Source organism: Panthera pardus, unplaced genomic scaffold (genome assembly GCF_024362965.1).
Source record: "Panthera pardus isolate Hobbes unplaced genomic scaffold, ASM2436296v1 HiC_scaffold_17, whole genome shotgun sequence".
Lineage (NCBI taxonomy): Eukaryota > Metazoa > Chordata > Mammalia > Carnivora > Felidae > Panthera > Panthera pardus.
The window spans coordinates 107,016,563-107,032,616 of NW_026526732.1; positions in this window are offsets into that span (position 1 = coordinate 107,016,563).

Consider the following 16,054-nt stretch of genomic DNA (forward strand, 5'->3'; position numbering starts at 1 on the left):
AAAAAAAAAACATGTAATAACATGACACTAAATTCATATCTATTAATAATTACACTGAATGTACATGAACTAAATGCTCCACTCAAAAGATGTAGGATGTCAGAATAGATAAAAAACAAGTTCCGTCTATATGCTGTCTACAAGAGACCCGTTTTAGAACTAAAGACACCTACAGATTGAAAGTGAGTGGATGAAGAAACATTTACTAGGCAAATGAACGTCAAAAGAAAGTCTGAGTAGCAATCCTTATATCAGACAAACTAGATTTTAAGACAAAGAATATAACAAGAGGAGCACTATATCATAATAAAAAGAACTATCCAACAATTGTAAATATATATGCCGCCAACTTAGGAGATCTCAAACGTATAACACAATTGATAACAATGTACAACAAATTAATAAATATAGAGGAACTTATTTATAATAATATAATAATAGTAGGGGAGTGTAACACCCCACTTATATCAATGAACTTATCATCTATGCAGAAAATCAACAAGGAAATAGTGGCTGAAAATGACACACTGAACCAGCTGGGCTTAACAGGTATATTCAGAACATTTCATCCTAAAGCAGCAGAACACACATTCTTCTCGAGTGCACATGGGACCTTCTCCAGCATAGATCACATACTGGCTCACAAATAAGGCTTCAAAAAGTACAAAAGACTGAGACTGTGCTATATATATTTTCTGAACACAATGTTCTAAAGCTTGAAGTCAAACACATGAAAAAATTTGGAAAGACCACAAGTACATGGAGATTAAACAATATACTAATAAAGAAAGAATGAGTCAACCAGAAATATCAAAGAAGAAAATTTAAATTGCATGGAAATAAATGAAAATAAAAATACGATAGTCCAAAACTTTTGGAATGCAGCAAAACTGGTCATAATAGGGAAGTATACAGCAATACAGGCCTACCTCAAGAAGAAAGAACAACTTCAAATAAACAACCTAACCTTACAACTAAAGGAGCTAGGGAAAAAAAACACTACACAAAGTCTAATCCAGCAGAAGAAGGGAAATCATCAAGATTATAGCAGGGTAAATCCTCAGGAGCAGGTAGAGCGCTTTGGAGGCCCATGTGTCACACAGGAAGAAGCAGTCCCCCTGTTTGGAGTGCATTTAGTAGATGCGAAACAGCCTCCCCATGGGCAAAACTCCTGGCAGACCCCAGAGAACTGACACATTTACTCATATTGGAACAAAAACACCAGAGTGCAGCAAAACCTGGTGCCAGCTCTGTGCTCTGATTTACCATAAATTCTGAGCCTGTGCTGCTGCATGACTGCATGAATGCTTTTCTGGGAGATGTCTAACCTTGCCATTGCTTGGTGAGACCATCTCCCAGAGAATCAGCATGGGTGCAAGCCAGGGGTTCTCTGAAGTGTGGTGTTTTGAAACACAACCCTGTGTGAGAAAAAACCCTGGAGGGAGGCACTATGGGGCAGTCAGACAGCTTGGACAAGGTAAATGCGGGAGTAGACAGGAGGCTGAGACAAAGGAGGGGTGATTGGTAGCGTGTCTGTGAGGGCACGAAATTCCTACACTGGAGACCAGAGTGGGGTGAAGCCATTTTCACCTCTAGCAAGCACACCCCCCCCCACACACACACAGGGATTGATCATAGGGAGCTAAGCAGCACCAAGTGGAGAACAGAGCCATTAGACCAAGCCCCAACCCCACCTGCACCCTCTAGGCACATCCCACAGAGGACCACGAACCCTTTATTCCCCCTTAGTCTACAGACCATAGTGTGCAGCAAAGTTTCAGTTCTAGGGGAAACTGGATATAGCTTCATTTGGGTTTCATTCTCATGTTCGTTTGTTCCTTTTCTTTACTTCTAGAAGTTTTTGCTTATGTTGGTTTCTTTTTTCTTTCCTTTCTTTTTCTTTCTTGAATAAAGAGAAAATGTTTTGTTATATTTTCTTTTATACTATGTTTGTTTAAAATAATTTTAATTTTTAATTTTTTAACTTATTTTTTCCTTTCTCTTTTTTCTCTTTTCTGTCAAACATTTCTCAACAAGCAGACAGAAACACACCAAGGAGCTAGCTTCTTTTATTCGATGTGTTTGATTTGGTTTGGTTTGGTTTTGGTTGTAATTTTTTAATTTTTAAATTATACTTTATTTTATTATTTTTTTTCTTCCTCCAAAATTACAAGATGGAGTAATTCACCCCAAAAGAAAAACAGGAATAAATGATGGCTAAGGATTTAATCAACACAGATATAAGTAAGATATCTAAACTAGAATTTAATCCATGATTATAGGAATACTAGCTAGGTTTGAAAAAAACATACAAGATACCAGAGAATCCCTTTCTGCAGAGATAGAAGAACTAAAATCTAGTCAGGCCAAAATTTAAAACACTATATCTGAGAGGCAATCTCAAATGGATACCATGACGGCAAGGGCGAACAAATCAGAGCAGGAAATCAGTAATATAGAAGATACAATTATGGATCATAATGAAGCAGAAAAAAAGAGGTAAACAAAGGCAAAACATCCCAATACAAGACTTAGAGAACTCTGTGACTTACTAAAAAGGAATAACATCTGAATTATAGGAGTACCAGAAGATGAAGAGAGAGAAAGAAGCACAAGGTTTATGTGAGTAAATTATAAAAGGAAATATTCTTAATCTGTGGAAGGACACAGATATCAAAATCCAGGAAGCATAGAGGACTCCCATTAGATTCAACAAAAATAAACCATCACCAAGGTATATCAGAGTCAATTCACAAAATACACAGACAAGGAAAGAATCAAGAAAGTAGTAGGGGAGAAAAGTTTCCTCACCTACAAGGGAAGACAGATCAGATTTGCAGTAGGCCTATCCACAGAAACATGGCAGGCCAGAAAGGAGTGTCAGGATATATTCAAGGCGCTGCATTGGGAAAATATGCAGCCAAGATTTTTTTACCCAGCAAGGATGTCATTCAGATTAGAAAGAGAGATAAAGACTTTCCCAGGCAAGCAAAAACTAAAAGAGTTCATGACCACTAAACCAGCCCTGCAAGAAATTTTAAGGGGAACTCTGAATAGAAACAAAACAAAACAAAAAATTAAAAAGACCAAAAATAACAAAGATTAGAAAGCACCAGAGAACATCACCAGATACACCAACTCTACAGGCAACACAATGGAACTAAATTCGTATCTTTCAATAATCACTCTGAATAAAAGTGGACTAAATGCTCCAATCAAAAGACATAAGGTATAAGAAAGGATGGGAAAAAAAAAAAACAAGATCCATCTATATGCTGTCTTCAAGAGACTCATTTTAGACCTAATGACACCAGTAGATTGAAAGTAAGGGGATGGAAAACCATCTATCATGCTAATGAATGCCAAAAGAAAGTCATAGTGGTCATACTTATCAGACAAACTAGATTTTAAAACAAAGACTGTAATAAGAGATGAAGGGCATTATAAATAAGGGGTCTATATATGAAGATTTAACAATTATAAATATTTATGCCCCCAACATGAAAGAAGTCAAATATACAGATCAATTAATCACAAACATAAATAAAATCATTGACAACAAAGCCTTAATAGTAGGAGACTTCAACACCCCACTTACAACAATGAACAGATAATCTAAACAGAAAATCAACAAAGAAACAATGCCTTTGAATGACACACTGGACCATATGGATTTAACTGATATATTCAGAGCATTTCACCCTAATGCAGCAGAATACACATTCTTCTCAAGTGTATGTGGAACATTCTCCACAATAGATCAAATACTGTGACACAAATCAGCCCTCAACAAGCACAAAAATATCAAGATCCTACCCTGAATATTATTTGGACCACAGTGCTATGAAATTTGAAACCACAAGAAAAAACTGGAAAGACCACTAATATGTGATGCTTAAAGGACATCTTGCTAAAGAATTACTGGGTTAACCAAGAAATGAAAGAGGAAATAAAAAGTACATGGAAGCCAATGAAAATGAAAACATGACAGTCCAAACACTCTGGTATGCAGCAAATATAGTCACAAGAGGAAGTGTATAACAATCCAGGCTTTCCTAAAGAAGGAAGAAATGTCTCAAATACATGACTTAACCTTACACCTAACGGAGATAGAAAAAGAATAGCACATGGAAGCCAAAACCAGCAGAAGAAGGGATATAATAAAGATTAGAAATCAATGATATATAAATCAATGGTAGAGATATCAAAAGAAAAAAACCAGTAGACAGAGCAACAAAACTAGGACTTGGTTCTTTGAAAGAATTAACAAAATTGATAAACGCCTAGCCAGATTTATCAAAAAGAAAAGGGAAAGGACCCCAAAAAATAAAATCACAAATGAAAGAGGAGAGATCACAACGAACACCACTGAAATACAAACAATAATAACAGAATAGTATGAGCAATTATATGTCAAAGAATTGGGCAATCTGGAAGAAATGGTTAAATTCCTAGAAACATACAAGTTACCAAAATTGAAAGAGAAAGAAATGAAAAATTTGAATAGACCCATAATCGTTAAAGAAATTGAATTGTTAGCTAAAATACTCCTAGAAAAAAAAACATAAAAACAAAAAACAACAGTTCAGGGCCCAATGACTTCCCAGAGGAATTCAACCAAACACTTAAATAAGATGTAATACCAATTATTTTGAAGCTGTTCCAAAAATAGAAATTAAAGGAAAATTTACAAACTGAATCTACAAGGCCACCATGACTTTGATTCCAAAACCAGACAAAGACCCCACCAAAAAGGAGAATTACAGACCAATTTCCCTGATGAACACAGATGCGAATATCCTCAACAAGATACTAGCAAATCGAATACAAAAGTACATTAAAAGACTTATTCACCATGATCAAGTGATATTTATTACTGGGCTGCAGGGGTGGTTGAGTATTCACAAATTAATCAACGTGATACATCACATCAGAACAAGAACCACCTGATCCTCTCAATATGTGCAGAAAAAGCATTTGACAAAACAGCATCCCTTCTTGATTAAAAAAAAAAACCTCAAGAAAGTAGGTATAGAAGAAACACACCTCAACATCATTAAGGCATATACAAAAGACTCACCACTAATATCATTCTCAGTGGAGGGAAACTGAAAGCTTTCAGGAACACAAGGTTGTCCTTGGAACACAAGGCTGCCCATTCTCACCACTGTTGTTATACCTAGCACTGGAAGTCCTAGCCTCAGAAATCAGACAACAAAAAGAAATAAAAAACTATACAAGTTGTCAAGGAAGAAGTCAAACTTTCACTCTTCGCAGATGACATAATACTCTACATGGAAAACCCGAAAGACTCCACCAAAAAACTGCTAGAACAGAAATTCAGCAAAGTGATGGGATATAAAATCAAAGTACAGAAATTGGTTGCATTTCTATACATCAATAATGAAGCAGCAGAAAGAGAGATCAGGGAATCAATTCCATTTACAATGCACAAAGAACCATAAGATACCTATGAAGAAAGTAACCAAAGAGGTAAAAGATCTGTACACTGAAAACCATAGGCCACTTATGAAAGAAATTAAAGGAGACACAAAATAATGGAAAAACATCCAATGCTAATTATTTAGAATAACAAATATTGTTAAAATTTCTATACTACGCAAAGCAATCTACACATTCAATGCAATCTTTGTCAATATAACACTAGTAGTCTTCACAGAGCTAGAACAAACAATTATAAATTTGTATGGATCCAGAAAAGACCCCAAATAGCCAAGGAAATGCTGAAAAAGAAAAAAAAAAAACAAAAACAAAAAAACAAAAAAACTAGAGACATCACAATCCCGGACTTTAAGCTGTATTACAAAGCTGTAATCATTAAGACAGTATGGTACTGGCACAAAAACAGACATATAGATCAATGGAATAGAATAAAGAACCCAGAAATTGACCCAAAACTGTATGGCCAACTAATATTTGACAGAGCAGGAAAGAATATCCACTGGAAAAACAGTCTCTTTAACAAATGGTGTTGGAAAACCTGGAGAGCATTGTGCACGAGAATGAACCTGGACCACTTTCTTACACCATACACAAAAATAACTTCAAAATGGATGAAAAACCTAAATGTGACAGGAAACCATCAAAATCCTAGAAAAGAACATCAGCAGCAACCTCTTTGACCTCAGCCTCAGCAACTTCTTACTAGACATTTCTCCAGAAGCAAGGGAAACAAAAGCAACAATGAACTACTGAGACCTCATCAAAATAAAAAGCCTCTGCACATAGAAGGAAACAATCAACAAAACAAAAGACAGCCTATGGAATGGGAGAAGATATTTGCAAATGACATATCTAATAAACGGTTACTATCCAAAATCTATAAAGAACTTATCAAACTCAACACCAAAAAAAAAAACAAATATTCCAGTGAAGAAATGGGCAGAAGACATGAAGAGACACCTTTCTAAAGAAGACACCCAGATGGCTAAAAGACACATAAAAAGATGCTCAACATCACTCATTATCAGGAAAACACAAACCAAAACCACGATGAGATACCACCTCACACCTGCAGAATGTCTAAAACCAACAACTCAGGAAACAGCAGATGCTGGCGAGGGTGCAGAGAAAGGGCAACACTTTTGCACTGTCGGTAGGAATGCATACTGATGCAGACACTCTGGAAAAAAGTAAGGAGGTTCCTCAAAAGTCTAAGAATACAACTACCTCACAATCCAACACTTGCACTAGTAAGTATTTACCCAAAGGATAAAAAATACAGATTTGAAGGGGCACATGCAGTCTCATGTTTATAGCAGTGCTATCAAAAATAACCAAACTAGAGAGAGCCCTAATGTCCATCGACTGATGAATGGATAAAGAAGAGACTATTTATGTATATAATGGAATATTACTCAGCCATCAAAAAGAATGAAATCTTGACATTTACAATGATATTGAAGGAGTTAGATGTATTACACTAAACAAAATAAGTCAGAGAAAGAAAAATACCATATGATTTCACCCATTATAGAATTCAGGAAACAAAACAGATGAACATATGGGAAGTCAGGCGGTGGGGAGAGAGAAGAGAGTGAAACAAACTACAGGAGACTCTTTTTTTTTTTTAATTTTTTTTTTCAACGTTTTTTATTTATTTTTGGGACAGAGAGAGACAGAGCATGAACGGGGGAGGGGCAGAGAGAGAGGGAGACACAGAATCAGAAACAGGCTCCAGGCTCCGAGCCATCAGCCCAGAGCCCGACGCGGGGCTCGAACCCACAGACCGCGAGATCGTGACCTGGCTGAAGTCGGACGCTTAACCGACTGCGCCACCCAGGCGCCCCCAGGAAACTCTTAATAATGGAGAGCAAACTGAAGGTTGATGGAGGGAGGTGGGTGGGGGATGGGCTAGATGGGTGATGAGTATTAAAGAGGATGCTTGTGATGAGTACTGGGTGTTGGTATGTAAGTGATTAATCACTGAATTCTACTCCTGAATCCAATATTGCACTTTATGTTAACTAACTGAAATTGAAATAAGATAAATTTTAAAAATAAATAAATAAAACAAAAAGAAAACTCTAATGAGATACCCCCTCAAACCGTTCCAAATACCTAAAATTAAAAACATAAGGAATAACAAGTGTTGGCGAGGATGCAGAGAAAGGGGAGCCCTCTTACACTATTGGTGGGAATGCAAACTGGGGCACCACTCTGTAAAATAGTAGGGACGTTCCTCAAAAAGTTAAAAATAAAATAATTCAATAAAATAAAATATCAATAAAATGATACAGCAATTCCACTACTATTTAACCATGAATACAAGAACACTAATTCAAAGGAATACATGCACCCCAAAGTTTATAGCAACATTATCAACAGTAGGCAAACAATGGAAGCATCCAACATGCCCATCAACTGATGAATGGATAAAGAAAATGTGGTTGTGTGTGTGTGTGTGTGTGTGTGTATAAATACATAGTGTGTAATGGTATATATACACACACATACACAATGGAATGTTACTCTACTACCAAAAAGAATGAAATCTGGAGAGAAAGAGCCAAGATGGCAGAACAGCATGGAAGTTTTTTGTGTGTCTCGCATCCATGAAGTACAGCCAGACCAACACTAACCCATCCTGCACACCTAGAAAACTGATTGGAGGATTAACACAACAATCTGCACAACCTGAAGCACAGAATTCAGCAGGTAAATGGTGCGGAGAGGTGAATTTGGGGAGCAAGAAGCCATGGAAGGTAGGGAACTACTTTGTGGGGGGACAGAGGATGGAGACTGGGGAGAAGGGGTGAATGTGGGAAAAGCACCCCTCCCCAAAAGCAGCTGGAGAGAAAGTGGAAAATTGGAAACAGCTGCAGGGACTAAACTAAAAAGGGAGAAAGGAGAAAGGAAAAAGGAGAGGGTTTAAATTCCATTAAGACTGTAAACAAGGGGAGTGCAAAGGCTGCAACTCTGCAGCTCCATACCTGGCAGTGCTCTGGTGGGAAAGGCAAATCCCCAGGAACAGAGTGGGGTCCGGGAGGTTCTCAGGCCACATGGGGAAAAGCGGTTCCACTGCTGGAAGGACATTTGGTAGAGACTGTTGAAGCCACCTGGTCCCAGCAGCCCCCAGAAAATGGCCACATTCGTTGGTGCTGGAACAAGGTCCTTAAGGATGAAGCCTGGTGCCAGATGTGTGTTGTAATTTTCCATAATCCCTGAAACACTGCTGCTACACTATCTCACGAACTTTTTCTGGGGCGGGCTGGCACCTGGACGCAGTCTCAGGGCACCGGCAACAGCAGAGTCTGGCAAGCGTTCTTGGGTGCGGCCGGCATTTGGCCATTGCTTGGTGAGACCCTCCCACAGAGGGGCGGGAAGGATCAAAGCTGCAGTCCTTCGGGAATAAGGGGCTGGAGAAAACAGCTGCATCTGATCAAAACTTGGGAGAGAAGTACTGCCTGGAGCCCGGTCACGGAGAGTGAAAAAGCGGTGAGTGGACAAACGCTGAAGACAGAGGAAGGATGCGAGGTTGCTGATTCGGGAGAACAGACTGGGGGCTGGGTGGCGTCATTTTCACCATTCCCACGCATGTGCATACGCACCTACTAGCACTGCAACAATCAACGCCATTAGGCTAGCAGCGCCATCTACTGGAAAGCAGAACTGTTACACCGAGCCCCAACCAACTGGGCCAACTTCGCTCTTCAAGAATACAAGTCTCACCGCCAGGTTAATTTATGGACTATACAGAGCTACATAGACTGACTTCTAAGGGAAAACAAAGCAATTTCAGTACTACTTCATCTTTTATCAGGTTCATCTATTCAATTTTCTTTCTTTTTCTTTTTTCTCTTTTGCAATTCTTTTTCTTGAATAAAGAGATAAAATTCGTTTTTATTTTCAATTTTTATTGAAATATTTTTCTTTAATTTTTATTACTATATTTTTTTTTACTTTTGTGTATTTTTTTCAAATTCTACCTTACCTCCATCATTTTATTTTTGTCTACTTCAGTGTATTCAACTTATCAAATTTTCAATTTCCTTTTTTTCTTTTTCTTGTTTTCTCTTTTTCATTTCTTTTCTTTTTCTTCAATGTAGAAAGAGAAAAACTTCATTTTTACATTCAATTTCTATTAAAATATTTTATTTAATTTTGTTACTATATTTTTTGCTTTTGTGTAAATTTTTTCAAATTCTATTTTACTTCCATCATTTTATTTTAGTCTACTACAATGTGTTCCCTTTTTCAAATTTTAAAACGATTCCTTTTTTTCTTTTCTTCTTTCTTTTTTTACCTTTTTTCTCTTTTTCATTTCTTTTTTCTTAAATAGATAAAAAGAAAAAAATCATATTTATTTTTACTTTTTATTAAAAATATTTTTCTTTAATTTTTTTTCTACTATGTTCTTTACTTTTGTATATATTTTTTCAAATTCTATTTTACCTCCATCATCTCATTTTAGTCTACTTCGGTGTATTCATTTTTTCAAATTCTCAAAACAATTTGTGTTTCCTTTTTTATTCTTTACCCCACCCCGTTTTTTTCCTCTAATCTGTCAAACCACTTTCAACACCCAGACCAAAACACACCTAGGATCTAGCATCATTTATTCGACTTGTGCGTGTGTGTTTACTTTTTTAATTTTAATATTTTTTTTAATTTCAACTTTTCTACCTCATTAATTCCTTTTCTCCCTTCAAAATGACAAAACGAAGGAATTCACCTGAAAAGAAAGAGCACAAAGAAACGACAGCCAGGGATTTAAGCAACACAGATATAAGCAAGATTTCTGAACCAGAATTTAGAATCACGATAATAAGAATACTAGCTGGAGTCGAAAATAGATTAGAATCCCTTTCTGCAGAGATAAAAGAAGTAAAAAATAGCCTGAATGAAATGAAAAATGCTATAACTGAACTCCCATCACGGATAGATGCAGTGGTGGCAAGGATGGATGAAGTAAAACAGAATCAGCGATATAGAAGACAAACTTATAGAGAATAATGAAGCCGGGAAAAAGGGAGATTAAGGCAAAAGAGCATGATTTAAGAATTAGAGAGATCAGTGACTCATTAAAAAGGAACAACATCAGAATCATAGGGGTCCCAGAAGAGGAAGAGAGAGAAATAGGGGTAGAAGGGTTATGTGAACAAATCATAGCGGAAAACTTTCCTAACCTGGGGGAAGACACAGACACCAAAATCCAGGAAGCACAGAGGACCCCCATTAGATTCGACAAAAACAGACTATCAACAAGGCATATCATAGTCAAATACACAAAATACTCAGGCAAGGAGAGAATCATGAAAGCAGCAAGGGAAAAAAAGTCCCTAACATTGAAAGTAAGGGTATGGAGAACCATCTATCATGCTAATGGTCAACAAAAGAAAGCTGGAGTAGCCATACTTATATCAGACAATCTAGACTTTAAAATAAAGACTGTATCAAGAGATGCAGAGGCATTATATTATAATCAAGGGGTCTATCCACCAAGAAGACCTAACCAAATGTAAAAAAGCCAAATATATAAATCAATCACAAATATAAAGAAACTCATCAATAGTAATACCATAATAGTAGGAGACTTCAACACCCCACTGACAGCAATGGAAAGATCATCTAATCAAAAAATCAACAAGGAAACAATGGCTTTGAATAACACAATGGACCAGATAGACTTCACAGATATATTCAGACCATTGCATCCTAAAGCAGCGAAATATACATTCTTCTCCAGTGCACATGGAACGTTCTCCAGAATAGACCATATACTGGGACACAAATCAGCCCTAATTAAGTACAAAAAGATAGAGATCATACCATGCATGTTTTCAGACCACAATGCTATGAAACTCGAAATCAACCAAAAGAAAAAAAATCGGAAAGGTAACAAATACTTGGAGACTGAAGAACATCCTACTAAAGAAGGAATGGGCTAACCAAGCAGTTAAAGAGGAAATTAAAAAGTATATGGAAGTCAATGAAAATGATAACACCACAACCCAAAACATCTGGGATGCAGCAAAGGCGGTCATAAGAGGAAAGCATATAGCAATCCAGGTCTTCCTAAGAAGGAAGAGAGATCTCAGATACACAACCTAACCTTACGCCTTAGGAGCTGGAAAAAGAACAGCAAATAAAACCCAAAACAAGCAGAAGACAGGAAATAATAAAGATTAGAGACAAAATTAATGCTATCAAAACCAAAAGAAAAAAAGAAAAAAAAAACAACAGTAGAACAGATCAATGAAACCAAAAGCTGGTTCTTTGAAAGAATTAACAAAATTGATAAGCCACTAGCCAGTTTGATCAAAAAGAAAAAGGAAAGAAGCAAAATAAATAAAATCAAGAATGAAAGAGGAGAGATCACAACCAACAAAACAGAAATAAAAACAATAATAAGAGAATATAATGAACAATTATATGCCAATAAAATAGGTAATCTGGAAGAAATAGACAAATTCCTAGAAACATATACACTACCAAAACTGAAACAGGAAGAAATAGAAAATTTGAACAGACCCATAATCAGTAAGGAAATCGAATTAATAATCAAAACTCTGCAAAAAAACAAGAGTCCAGGGTCAGATGGCTTTCCACAGGAATTCTACCAAACATTTAAGGAAGAGTTAACACCTATTCTCTTGAAACTGTTCCAAAAAATAGAAATGGATAGAAATCTTCCAAACTCTTTCTATGAAGCCAGCATTACCTTGATTCCAAAACCAGAGAGAGACCCCCCTAAAAAGGAGAACTATAGACCAATTTCCCTGATGAACATGAATGCAATAACCTCAACAAGATTTTAGCCAACTGGATCCAACAATACATTAAAAAAATTATCCACCACGACCAAGCGGGATTTATTCCTGGGATGCAGGGCTGGTTCAATATCCACAGAATAATTAACGTGATTCATCACATCAATAAAAGAAAGGACAAGAACCATATGATCCTCTCAACAGATGCAGAGAAATGTTTTGACAAAATACAATATCGTTTATTGATAAAAACCCTCAAGAAAGTAGGGATAGAAAGAGCATACATTGAGACCCTAAAAGCCATATATGAATGACCCAATGCTAATATCCTCAATGGAGAAAAACTGAGAGCATTCCCCCTAAGGTCAGGAACAAGACAGGGATGTCCACTGTCACCACTGTTATTCAACATAGTATTGGAAGTCTTCGCCTCTGCAATCAGACAATGCAAAGAAAAGGCATCCAAATAAGACAGTAGGAGGTCGAACTTTCACTATTCACAGATGACATGATATTCTATATGGAAAACCCTAAAGATTCCACAAAAAACTGCTAGAATTGATTCATGAATTCATCAAAGTTGCAGGATATAAAATGAATGCACAGAAATCAGGTGCATTCCTATACACCAACAATGAAGCAACAGAAAGAGAAGTCAAGGAATCGATCCCATATATAATTGTACCAAAAACCATAAAATGCCTAGGAATAAATCTAACCAAAGCGGTGAAAAATCTATACACTGAAAACTATAGAAAGTTTATGAAAGAAATTGAAGAAGACACAAAAAAAATGGAAAAAGATTCCATGCTCCTGGATAGGAAGAAAAAATATTGTTAAAATGTTGATACTACCCAAAGCAATCTACATATTCAATGCAATCCCTATCAAAGTAATAACAGCATTCTTCACAGAGCTACAACAAATAATCCTAAAATTTCTATGGAACCAGAAAAGACCCCAAATAGCCAAAGCAATCTTGAAAAAGAAAACCAAAGCAGGAGACATCACAATCCCAGGCTACAAGCTATACTACAAAGCTGTAATCATCAAGACAGTATGATACTGGCACAAGAACAGACACTCAGATCAATGGAATGGAATAGAGAACCCAGAAATGGCCCTACAAAGGTATGGCCAACTAATCTTTGACAAAGCAGGAAAGAATATCCAATGGAATAAAGACAGTCTCTTCAGCAAGTGGTGCTGGAAAATTGGACAGCGACATGCAGAAGAATGAACCTGGGCCACTTTCTTACACCATACACAAAAATAAATTCAAAATGGATGAAAGACCTTAATGTAAGACAGGAAGCCATCAAAATCCTTGAGGAGAAATCAGGCAAAAACCTCTTTGATCTTGCCCACAGCAATTTCTTACTCAACACGTCTCTGGAGACAAGGGAAACAAAAGCAAAAATGAACTACTGGGACCTCATCAAAATAAAACGCTTCTGCACAGCAAAGGAAATAATCATCAAAACTAAAAGGCAACCAACAGAATGGGAGAAGATATTTGCAAACGACATATCAGATTAAGGGTTTGTATCCAAAATCTATAAGGAACTTCTCACTCAACACCAAAAAACAAATAATCCAGGGAAGAAATGTGCAAAAGACATGAATAGACACTTCTCCAAGGAAGACATCCAGATGGCCAACTGCCACATGAAAAAACTGCTTAACTTCACTCATCATCAGGGAAATGCAAATCAAAACCACAATGAGATACCACCTTACACCTGTCAGAATGGCTAACGTTAACAACTCAGGCAACAACGGATGTTGGCAAGGATGTGGAGAATGAGGATCTCTTTTGCATTGTTGGTAGCTATGCAAGCCGGTGCAGCCACTCTGGAAAACAGTATGGAGGTTCTTCAAAAAAACTAAAAATAGAACTACCCTACGAGCCAGCAATTGCACTACTAGGCATTTATCCATGGGATACGGGTGTGCTGTTTTGAAGTGACACATGCACCCTCATGTTTATAGCAGCACTATAACAATAGTGCAACAATAGCCAAAGTATGGAAATAGCCCAAATCTCCATCGATGGATGAATGGACAAAGAAAATGTGGTGTATATATACAATGGAGTATTACTCCACAATCAAAAAGAATGAAATCTTGCCATTGGCAACTACATGGATGGAACTGGAGGGTATTATGCTAAGTGAAATTAGTTAGTCAGAGAAAGACAAAAATCATATGACTTCACTGATATGAGGACTTTAAGAGACAAAACAGATGAACATAAGAAAAGGGAAACAAAAATGATATGAAAACAGGGAGGGGGACAAAACGGAAGAGACTCATAAACATGGAGAGCAAACTGATGGTTACTGGAGGGGTTTGGGAGGGCAGATGGGCTAAATGGGTAAGGGGCGTTTAGGAATCTATTCCTGAAATCATTGTTTCACTATATGCTAACTAATTTGGATGTTAATTTTTAAAAATAAAAAAAGAACAAAAAGAATGAAATCTTGCCATTTGCAATGATATGGATAGAGCTAGAATGTGTTTTTATAAGCTAAATAAGGCAGTCAGAAAAGAATATAATTTGTCATATTTTGGAGTAAGTAAGAAAACAAATGAACATGGTGGCAGTGAGAGAGGCAAACTAGGAACCAGACTCTTAAGTATAGAGAACAAACAGATGATTATTAGAAGGGAGGTCGGTAAGGGATGGGTGAAATAGGTGATGAGCATTAAAGAGGGCACTTGTGATGAGCATTGGGTATTGTATGTCAGTGATGATTCACAAAGTTCTACCTGAAACCAATATTACACTGTATGTTAACTAAGTGGAATTTAAATAAAAACGTGGACAAATTCTTGTATATTAAAAAAATCTATGAGGGATAATCTATAAATGAACATAGGTCCTAAAGAAACTGACATTTAAATCCCCCAGAATCATTTCTTCAAACTTGCTTTATTCCAATTGTATCCTATTTAAAATTAGTGTTTATGTTGGGAAATTAAATTAGTTTATTTCAAAACAAACCTAATAACATACAGGACTTGTTACCACCCTCAGTTCAGTAAGTAATTAACCATAATAAGAAGCATTTCCATGGCGACCCCTCCCAAGGAATTTTCTCTGTTAGCTCATCTGGGATAAACACATATGGCCTGTTTGAAAACAATGCCCAAGAGTCTGGAGCACATACTATAAATATCACACCCAGAATGCAGTCTCCATATTTTATGTACTACTGTCTTCCTAACCCAAGTGTTTTCTCTTCAGCAGCATTGTTGCAAATGAAAAACAAACATTTCTGAAGCCAATTCTTAGATACCCATCTGTGTTTCTCTGTCCTTCTCTGAAAATTTGAGATACATGTATTCTTCCAAAATTCCTTTTTATCAAGTGATATTTACCAGAATAAGGTGAGTAAAAAAAAAACTTGTTTTAAAGTGCCCATTCTTAGGGATGATGGTAATGTATGTATATCACAGTACCTAATATACATAAGTAAAGAGAAAGCATTTCATTCAGGAAACGTTTTCTAGACTTTGGAAATACCTCATTTCATGGCTCTAGAATGCAAGTAGATTCCTCTTGGTAATCAGTCCTTCTCAGGGTCTCACACCAACAATGTGTGATGAAGATGATGTATGAATAAAACAAAAATGGGTGAAAATGTGATTGAATATGCAAAGGAGATGTCAAAAGGAATGAAGTCTGGCAGTTTATTAATGTGACTTTAAGCATTCATAATGTGACTATTTCAGGATAAATAGACCTCTATGCAGTAAAACAGTGATGAAAAGTCAACGGAAGTTAGAAGATCCAAAAGTCATGAATCCAAGAGCTA